Source organism: Lathyrus oleraceus, chromosome 7 (assembly GCF_024323335.1).
Source record: "Lathyrus oleraceus cultivar Zhongwan6 chromosome 7, CAAS_Psat_ZW6_1.0, whole genome shotgun sequence".
Lineage (NCBI taxonomy): Eukaryota > Viridiplantae > Streptophyta > Magnoliopsida > Fabales > Fabaceae > Lathyrus > Lathyrus oleraceus.
In genome coordinates, this window is record NC_066585.1 from 160,252,764 (window position 1) to 160,264,321 (window position 11,558).

Here is an 11,558-nt window from a genome sequence, read left to right on the forward strand (position 1 = left end):
TTGTGACTTTTTATTTGTCATGCCACAACCATATTGACAAAACTCAGTGGAAGGGTGCATAATTCATAAGCTAGAAAAACGATTTTATGGGCCATTCAAGGTGAGAGGTGGCATTTCAACTAAAATTTGACATCAATATCCCACATAGTATGATACCATGTGAGCGGTGTATTCAATTGTCTACAAGCAAGTATTTTTAGATGCAAATAAATATTAAAAACTATTAATACAATATTTTATATGGTATAATGTCATACTTCGATGTCAATTTAACATTTCACATTTATAAAAACAAGAGTCTAAGTAACGAAAAGTAATAATGTCTAAGTAATAGTCCTACATGTCAATTTCATAAAAATAATTTATAGTTTAATAGTGTAAATGAGAAGGTGATTATCCCCTAATCGAACAAGTTATAAATCTACCACTATCATGTGATCAATAACTTAAATAAATGCTTAATATCTTAAAATGGTAAAAACAAAATTCACACTCAAAGTCATATCACGATACCATGTACACGTGTTCTTCTATAAATATTAGTGTAACAAAAATCAAAATATATACCACAAATAATAGTTTGAGTGAAAGAAAAAAAAATTAGCATTTAATTTCTCCAAATTTTCAAGTAATTTAATGTTGATCATTTTCTTCTTTTTATAATTTAAATAACATATAGGTGTCAATTTTACATATAATTTAATTGGATTGGATTAATAGGTGATTTATTATGTGAATTTTATTTGTGCACGAGGAAATTTTAAGTTTGCAGATGGAATGGTAAAATAATCAAAACTCAATAAATTTAAGATCTTATATTATTTAGAAAAAATAGTTATTTTGATTTATTATTGTGATGGTGTGTGTAGATGACATGATGTGTGGTAAAATACTCTGATACTATGGTCAAACATTAGTTATGTTTGTAAATTTTTGGGAGAATGTACAATCATTCAGGCTGGTGGGCCATGTTTTATAGTCGACACGGATCTTAATCATGCATCTATAGTGATGAATCTCTTTTATGCCAAAAATGGTAGAAATGAATTTGATTTTTTCTTTGGTGGTTCTTGACATATTGTTTCTTGCCACTTTTTGGCTTGCTTTCTTTGTGTGTGTTTATGAGTGTGCATATGTAACATGTGTGTGCGTGTGCGAGTGCGTGAGTGTGCATCTGCACGGGCATGCGTGTGTGTATCTGTGTATATTGTTGTGTGTGCGCGCGCGTATGTGTATGTATAATTACAAACTGATTATAAACTTGTTTATAAATCCAAATTGGTTCTAAATTAGATTTAAATTAAATTGAAATCATTTTACTAGTTAACTGTATCTTTATTGAAGTGTTTATTGTAAACTGAACCATAAATGTGGATAGGTTCAGTGCAATTCATGAACCATGAACACCCCTAGTCTAAGTACAAAAAGTAATAATTTCTAGGTAAGTCCTACATATAAATTTCATAAAAATAATTTCATATTCCAATACTCTAAATGAGAAAGTGATTAGACCTGAATCAAACAAGTTGTAGTTTACCTGTTAGGTGCAGTGACAAATCCTAGAGTTCGAGGAATTAAGGGCCTCGAGAAATAACAGAGAGAAAGAGAATTTGGATAAAATCTTGCTTATTTCATTCATTCATTACATGTCAATATATAGAATAGTTTTAGGATAGCAAACACGGAAATAACGGAATACAAAATAAGGAAGATCTAGAGAATATTGCTGCAAGATTTAGGTGAGCCACTGATAAGCTGCCACCTCATTTCCTCCTAACTGAATTTGTTGTTTTATCATGTGATGAAATCTTCTAGATACTTTGGCATGTAGGCTTCTCTCTTGGGCCTTCCCATTGCAACATCATGGGCCACTTCCACTATGTTTTCTTCAGCCCCTTTGCTATCATTCTCCACCCCATCTGGAAGCACCTTGTCCTCAAGGTGGTATGTTTGTTTGAGATTGTCCCAATCTTCCCAAGAAGTATCATCAGCATGCAGTCCTTCCCATTGCACGAGCACTTTGAGACGAGGCTCAGCCGTTTGAGTCCAGCGGGTGTTGAGTATCACTAGAGGAGTGATGATGGGTTGATTATCCAATGTTGATGGAGGTAATGTCGCTGCTGGAATTGAGGCAGAAGAGTCTTTGTGAAAAGGTTTCAACATGGAGCAGTGAAAAATCGGATGAATTTTGGATCCTTATGGCAAGAGGAGTTTGTAAGCAACACTTCCCACCTTCTCCAGAATTTGAAACGGACGGTAAAAACGTTTGCTGAATTTCGAATAAGGAGTGGCAGTGACGGAAATCTGTCGATGTGGTCGTAATTTAACCATCACCCAATCTCCGATATTGTATTGCACATCTCGTCTATGTGCATCAGCAAATTTCTTCATATCTTGTTGTGCCTTGGTCAGTTTTCTACGCAGAGAAATCAGCATAGTCTCACGATTAGCCAACAATTCATCAACAGCTTCAATAGTGGAGGTGCCTACCAAATATTGTGGAATGGTGAGTGGTGTTTTCCCAAAAGTAATCTCAAAGGGAGATTTTCCAGTGCCTGAGTGTTGAGACATGTTGTAAGACCATTCAGCCCACACGAGAAACTTGCCCCAAGTTGCCGGTTTCGAGTGTACAAACGCACGGAGATACTGCTTAATGATCCTATTTGCCACTTCTATCTGGCCATCAGTCTGAGGGTGGTAGGACGAACTCATACGTAACTTAGTGCCGCTGAGTCTGAACAGCTCTTGCCAGAATCGACTCACAAATAATGGATCGCGGTCTGAAACCAAGCTACGAGGCATGTCGTGGATCTTGCCAACAATGTCCATAAAGAGTAAGGCAACCTTGTAAGTAGTATAGTGAGGTTGCAACATACCAAGATGAATGCCTTTGGAAAAACGGTCAACGACCACTAGGATTGTGGTGTTCCCTTTGTAAGGAGGTAAACCCACGATAAAGTCAAGAGATAAGTCTTCCCACGGCGTATGAGGAATTGGCAATGGACAGAGCAATCCAGCAGCTTTCTTTGTTTCATATTTGGAGTGTTGACAGTCCAGACAAGCGAGAACAAACTTATGGACATCATCACGCATCCCGACCCATGTAAAGTTTGAGCTTAAGCGTGCCAAAGTCTTGGTGACACCCATATGGCCTCCGGTGGGTGTTTTATGGAATTCCTCCAACAGAACCTTTATGAAGGAAGTGGTGCGTGGCAACCAAATGCGATCTTTGTGATATATAAGACCCTGAACAATTTTGAAATCTTGTGCCCCCTCAGTGTTATTGGTAATGTCTTGCAGTTTGGAGAGAAATTCATGTTGCTGGGAGAGTTCATGCTTTAATGTTTTCAGGAAGGAGAAACTGGGGACTGGCAGCATGTAGAACTCAGGGGACTCATTTTCTAGTATGCGAGAAAGGGCATCTGCAACCACATTCGTTTTTCCGGAACGATACTGAATCGTGTAATCATAACCAATCAACTGTGATAGGTACAGCTGTTGTTCTGACGTTTGTACCACTTGTGACATCAATTCCTTTAAGTTGCGGTGATCTGTCAGAATCACAAAGGAGTGGCCCAACAAATATTGTTGCCATTTCTTCACTGCTGCTGTGATGGCAAAGAGTTCTCTGACATATGTAGATGCGTTCAACAACTTGCGACAGAATGGTTTGCTAAAGAAAGCAATTGGTTGGTTCTGTTGAGATAGCACGGCACCCATGCCGACACCGGAGGCGTCCATTTCTACCATGAAAGGCAAAGTAAAATTAGGGAGAATCAGAACTGGTGTGGTGCTTACCGCAGTTTTCAGAGTATCAAAAGCTAACTGCGCACCAGAATTCCAGCCAAATTGATCCTTTTTAAGGAGTTGAGTTAATGGAGCTGCAATTGTCACATATCCCTTGATGAATCGTCGGTAGAAACCTGTCAAACCCAAGAAACCACGAAGAGCTTTGAGAGTGTTTGGTACTGGCCACTGCTGAATCGCAAGAACCTTCGCTTTAATTGGTTCAACCCCATGTTGGGAAACAATGTGACCAAGGTATTTAATCTGACGTTGAGCGAACAAGCATTTTGATTGCTCGAGAAAAAATTGTCCCTCCTGTAAAACCTGAAATGCTTGATCCATATGCTTCAAGTGGTCCTCATAATTGGTGCTGTAAATTAGAATATCATCAAAGAACACAATGATAAACTTGCGCAGAAATGGCTTGAATATCGTGTTCATGGTAGCTTGAAATATCGATGGCGCGTTGCACAGTCCAAACGGCATAACCCGGAACTCATAGTGACCCTGATGTGTCCGAAAGGCGGTTTTAAAAACATTTTCCTCCCGCATAAGGATCTGATGATACCCCTATAGCAAATCCAATTTTGTGAACCACGCAGCCCCACCCAACTCGTCTAACAATTCATCAACAGTGGGGATGGGAAATCGATCCTTTATAGTGATTGAATTCAAGGCCCGATAGTCGACACAAAATCGCCAAGACCCGTCTTTCTTCTTAACAAGGAGAACCGGCGATGAAAAATGACTTATACTCGGTCTATCACCCCATTAGCTAGCATAGTGTCCACTTGTTTCTCAATTTCGTGTTTCTGAAAATAGGGATAGCGATAGGGACGAACATTAACAAGATGGGCCTGGGGTAGTAAGTGTATGGAGTGGTTGGTCTCACGATCAGGTGGAAGGTTTGACGGTATCTGAAATAAGGAGTCATATTTGTGGAGTAGTGTTTGGAGTTTAGGGTCACTGATTTGGGTTGAAGGGGGCTCTGGTTGTAGAACTTGGATATGAAAGAAGGCACTAGCTCCTTTAGTGTGGAGGAGGCGTCGCACCTGTTGGGCAGTAATGAGGTGAAGGCCACCATCTCTCTCACCCCTTAGTTCTATCATCTTACCATTCTTGAGAAACTTCATAGAGAGATCATTATAGTCAGTAAGAATCGGACCCAAAGATTTCATCCATTGAACACCTAACACAATATCAGCACCACTGAGGGGAAGGACATGTAGGTCAACGGTGAATGTGTGAGGCTGAATGTGAATTTTTACTTGAGGGCAAATTTGGTGGCACTCAATTTCATTGCCATTACCTACCATGACCTTGAGAGAGCAAGTGGATTGGGCCTTCAGCCCAAGAGATTTAACCAGCCTTTCTTGGATAAAGTTATGGGTACTGCCTCCATCAACTAGGATAACTGCATTGTGGGTGGAGATGCGGCCCACCAGACGCAGAGTTTCAGGGGCCAAGTGGCCCGAAAGGGCATGGAAACTGATTTGGGCTTGATTAAGGGTCGGGTCGAGTTCCGGTTCAAGTAACAACTTAGATTCACAAGGATTCAAAATCGTATTTGTTTCTTGGGGCTCATCTTCTTCCATAATAAGGACAAAAAAATTTGACGCACATTTGTGACCTGGACTAAACTTCTCATCACATTTAAAACACAAACCCTTCTCACGGCGGAGAGACATTTGCGTAGGTGTCAGTCGTTTGAAATGTGGTACGGGTGGTTTGGGGTTGTTTGGAAAACGGTTATGTGACGCAACAGGGGTAGGAAGTATACCTTTATTGCGAGCAGATCTGCGAGCTTCATGGAGTTTCTCTTCCTGCAACCTGGCCAAAGCAGCAGCTTGGATAAGCGATAGTGGTTGTAACGCCTGAACCTCGCGGCGAACGTCCGGTGCAAGCCCTGAGATGAAGCAGCTTAAGAGAAAGCTCGGTGGGAGACCCACAATACGATTTGCAAGCGTCTCAAATTCTGTTAAATATTCGTTGAGCGACCCTTTCTGAGTGAGTTTGAACAATGCGCCCTTGGGATCGTCGTACTGTGACGGTGCAAAATGGGTCTCAAGTGCGTGCAGTAACGTCGCCCAACTGGTAAGCTAGCCGTTGCAAGACATCCATTGAAACCATCCGAGAGTCGGCCCTTCCGTGTAGAAGGATGCAACTGTCAGTCGTTCTGCTTCCGGCGTATCGTGATACTCAAAAAATTGGTTGATCTTGAAGATCCAACCCAAAGCATCTGTTCCATTGAAGCGAGGCACGTCGAGCTTCATACGGTGAGGTTTATTGGAGTTTTGGGGTGAGGTGTAGGACGGAGATCCGTTACCGGGGGAGTGAGATGACGTGTCGAGGGAGGAGAGTTTGCCGAGAATGTCATCAATTTTGGAAGCAAGAAGGGTTTGTGAATTGGTAAGAGAAGTTTCATTGGTGGTTAAACGGGAGATAGCTTCGTCGATAGCTTTCGATCGAGTGCCGTCAGCCATGGATGAGGTTCAATGAAGGCACCAAATTTGATAGGTGCAGTGATAAATCCTAGAGTTCGAGGAACTAGGGGCCTCCAGAAATAACAGAGAGAAAGAGAATTTGGATAAAATCTTACTTATTTCATTCATTCCTTACATGTCAATATATAGAATAGTTTTGGGATAGCAAACGCAGAAATAACGGAATACAAAATAAGGAAGATCTAGAGAATATTGCTGCAAGATTTAGGTGAGTCACTGATAAGCTGCCACCTCATTTCCTCCTAACTGAATCTGTTGATTTATCATGTGATGAAATCTTCTAGATACTTTGGCATGTGGACTTCTCTCTTGGGCCTTCCCATTGCAACATCATGGGCCACTTCCACTGTGTTTTCTTCGGCCCCTTTCCTATCATTACCACTTTCATGTGATGGACAACTTAAATAAATGTTTAATTTCTTAAAATTGTAAAGCAATTTTCACACACAAAGTCATATTACTATACCATGTACACATAATATTCTATAAATATGTGTCACATAAACCAAAATGTACACAACAAATAATAGTTTGAGCGAAAGAGAAAAAATTTAGCATTTCATTTCTCCAAATTTTCAAGGTAGCTATCATAGAATGAAAAGGATTGTTCAATGTTGATCGTTTTCTTCCTTCTCGTGAATGCAACATGTATAATTTATATAACATATAGGTGTCAATTTATTTATATGATTAATATGTGGTTTAATCTGAGAATTTTATTTGTGCAGGACGAATTGTTAAGTTTGTATATGGAATGGTAAAAATAATCAAAGCACATGGTGTGTGGCAAAAGACTCTGATAATGGAGTTGAACTAAGGTCAAACAATAATTATGTTTGTAATATTTTGCAAGATTGTACAATTATTCAAGTTGGTGGGTCATGTTTCATACCCGACATGAACCTTAATCACGGATCTGCAGTGATGAATCTCTTTTAATCCAAAAATAGTATAAATGAATTCTATTGTTTCTTTGGTGGTTCTGGACTTATTATTTCTTGCCGTTTTTTACTGCTTTCTTTGTGTGTATTTATGAGTGTGCATGTGTAACATGTGTGTGTTTGTGCGTGTGTGTGTTCGCGTGCATACGGGGCGTGTGTGTGAGCATGTGTGTGTGTATAATTACAAACTAATTATAAAGTAGTTTATAAATACAAATTGGTTCTAAATTAGTTTTAAATTGAATTGAAACCACTTTAGTAGTTAACTATATTTTTATTGAAGTGTTTATTCTAAAATGAAACAAACCATAAATGTGGATTGGTTCATTGTAGTTCAAGAACCATGAATACCCATAGTCTAAATAACAAAAAGTAATAACGTCTAGGCAATAGTCCAACATGTAAATTTCATAAAAAATAATTTCATATTCCAATACTGTAAATGAGAAGGTGATTAGACCTTAATCATACAAGTTGTAGATTTACCATTACCGTGTGATGAACAACTTAGACAAATGTTTAATATTTTAAAATCGTAAAGCAAATTTTCACACACAAAGTCATATCACAATACCATGTACACATAATCTTTTATAAATATTGTGCCACATAACTCAAAATGTACATCACAAATAATAGTTATAATGAAAGAAAAAAAATTAGCATTTAATTTCTCCAAAACTTCAAGGTAGCTATCATAGAATGAAGATGATTTGTTCAATGTTGATCTTCCTTCTCATGAATGCAATAAATATAATTTAAAAATATTTATTTTTATTTATTATTGTAATGGTGTGTAGATGACATGATGCGGTGAAAAACTCTATTACAGAAGCTGAACTATGGTTAAACATTAATTATATTTGAAATATTTTGGGAGACTATATAATCATTCAAGCTCGTGGGCCATGTTTCATACCGACACAGACCTTAATCAGGCGTCTGCAATGACGAATCTCTTTTATTCCAAAAATGGTAGAAATAAATTTGATTGTTTCTTTGGTAGTTCGGGTATCACTGGTACGTGCGACTCAAATAATTTATCAACTAATCTCTTTATTACTTATAATCTAATTTAATTAATTTCTGGTGATTTTGTTTGATTTATTTTGTTTGGTATATACAGGTTATGGTACCTGCAATGGAAGATGATAAAATACTATATTGGAATCCAAGATAGACTTATAATAACTCCATTAGAGCTCGTGATATGTGATCCTATTTAATAATAATAATAATAATAATAATAATAATAATAATAATAATAATAATAATAATAATAATAATAATAATAATAATAATAATAATAATTGTTAAGAGTCTCGTGTCGGACAATATAAGATCTGAATATGTACTTATAAGTGGGGGCAATCCTTATCCTAATAGTCAATTTTATAGGATTGAGTTAGGCTCAACCTATATTAGACTCAGATATATGAGTAGAGTGAAGAATTTTGCATTGTCCCTTTTCATGATAAGCCACAATGCTTGAATATATCCTATTAAGAATATTTTTTCCAAATGAAGCTTCATTAATTCCGTTTCATATCTCAATAACTGGATAGTATGGAGGTTGATTGTATTGACCTGCATCAGCATACATCTCTTTCAAGTAGCTTGACAACTCTGAATAGTGGTTCAAGGGGTTGCAAGTGTTGAATCTTTCACTAAGAGTGAAAAGACCGTTAGGCAGAGAAGCTAATCTGACAATTTTAAAACAAGATTTTTTTATCGTTTCAAATCAAGTATGACTGACTTCTTTGAAATCTTCTGAAACAATATCCATATATGCATTTGATTGTATAATATCATCAATATGAAGCAGAGTACCAATAGCCAAATGGAGATATTTTAGTCTAAACCATGACACAAGCATTCAATCCTATGATCCTCCAATTACAATGACCCGGAGAATTTTGGGTTTGTAATGTTTCTTGAATGTGTATGATCACATCTCCATAATCTGCAAGTGCTTTGACGTAATCTAAATATCCTAAAGTTCTTGCATTTTTGAAAAGGTGAAATTATTATTATTATTATTATTATTATTATTATTATTATTATTATTATTATAATATAGTATTTGCTCCACTTAATCTTGTTTGTTTCATCGTATCATTAAAGTTATGTAATATCATCATATACAAATGTCACTATTTATTTATAGTATGTTGTATAAACAATGTCCATATTTATTTTCACACTATTTATCATCTTTATGCATCAGAGTCAAGAATATAAATTGCCTGAATGTTCAATGGATTGACACTACGTAAAATTTCAATGCACCTAAAATAGTACGATTTTGGATAAATAATATTTAATATGAATAAAAAAAATTATCCTAAAGTCTATAAGCGAAAATGACATCTTGAGATTTTATTTATCTGATTTTATATTCATTATTTTATCAATGATCCTTTAACATGTATTGAAACTTAAACTATACTTCTCTTGAATACATTTCTACATTGACCAAAAGAAAAAACAAATTACATTTTAAAATAGTTTCAAAATTATTAATTAAGATAAAATAAACTATCTAATCATAAAAATACGCTAATTTCAAAATTATTGTCAACCATATTGATATTTATAAGCTTATCCATTAAACACGCTCTAATTATTCTTTACAAAAATATTTGACATTTATTCATTTAATTAGAGTAAATGTCTGATTTTATTTATCTTAAGTTATACGTAAAAAAAAAAGTATTTAATTTTATTTGTTGTTATACAAGCATTTGTTAGCACAAAATTAAATTTTATCCTATTTGGTCGATCTCTCGAGAGCAAGTCCATATTGACCAAAAGATTGAAGTTGGGAAGGTGATTTTTTAGTGGATTAACCCTTTTGTATTTATCCAGACTTGTTTGTACCCTGACATCTGTGTATCTAATAAATATGTAAATTTTATAATTCTTGTTAGAAAATGTGTATTTCAATTTTTGTTACTTATCAATGTTTTTACCTGTTTATCAGGTAACGTTTTCGATCTCGAGTTCGTTTCTATGGGATATAATTTATCCCCTGAGATCACGTTCGAGGTTTTATTGGATGTCTCTAGGAACTATGTTGAGGCAAGGCTTGATACCCCTTCCATAACCTCTAGTGAAAATTTGATTCGAGGTCGACGTATGAAACTCACCACTGTTCCTAGAGTGGCTAGCTACAAAGAGATGGATGAGTTGACACTTGCCACTTTTTGTCATGCTTTATTTGTGTGTATGTTTGTTTATTTGTGTGTGCGCATTTGTGAATGTATGTGTGCGTGTGTGCGGTAATCCTATTTAATTATTATTATTATTATTATTATTATTATTATTATTATTATTATTATTATTATATATATATATATATATATATATATATATATATTTCACGTAATCGCGTGTATTTCATCATATCATTAAAGTTGTATATTCCTTTCATCATTTTCTGGAGTGCGTCTGCACGGTGAATGTTTGGAAGGGCGTGGAGAGGTGGTTGGGTTTGGAGTTAGTGAGTTTGTATAATTGTGTAGCTTCCTTCTTTATTTTTGTAAGATCGTTGAAAAAGGAGGTTGGTAATGCCTCTGGGAACATCATATGGTCATTAAGAGTGTGGTTATTGTGGATTGGTGGAAACAACCTGATTTTTAGAAGTTTGGTTTTTAATGTAGAGGATATGATCAACTCTATCAAATTCCTTTCTTGAAGATGGTTGTGTTTAGATTCTAATTCTTCTTTCCCTTGTGCTTATTTTGATTGATTATCCTCTCTATTTAAAGTGGATGTAATATTCCTGACTTTGTCTTTTATAAGGGTTTTGAGTACCCCTTGTACTCTTGATAATTTCATTGTCTAACCAAAAAAATTATCATCATATACAAATGTTACTAATTATTTATAGTATTTTGTATAAACAATATCCACATTTATTTTTAGAATATTCATCATCTTTATGCTTCAGAGTCAAAAAATATATAAATTGTGTCACAATATATAAATTGTGTTCAATGGATTGACACTATGTTTAAAATTTGAATACACCTAAAATATTTACGGCATTAGATAAAAAATATTTTAAATGAATAAAAAAATTTATACTAGAATCTATAAATGACATCTTAAGATTTTATTTATCTATTTTTATATTCATAATTTTATCATAACCTTTTATATATTTAACTTAAACTTATGCTTGTGATAGTCTCGTGAATACGTTTCTACTTTGACCTAAAGAAATATTTAAAATAAATTAATCATATTTTAAAATTATTAATTAAGATAAAATAAACTAGTTATTTAAATTTATCATTATAATTACATTATGAGAAATCTAAAT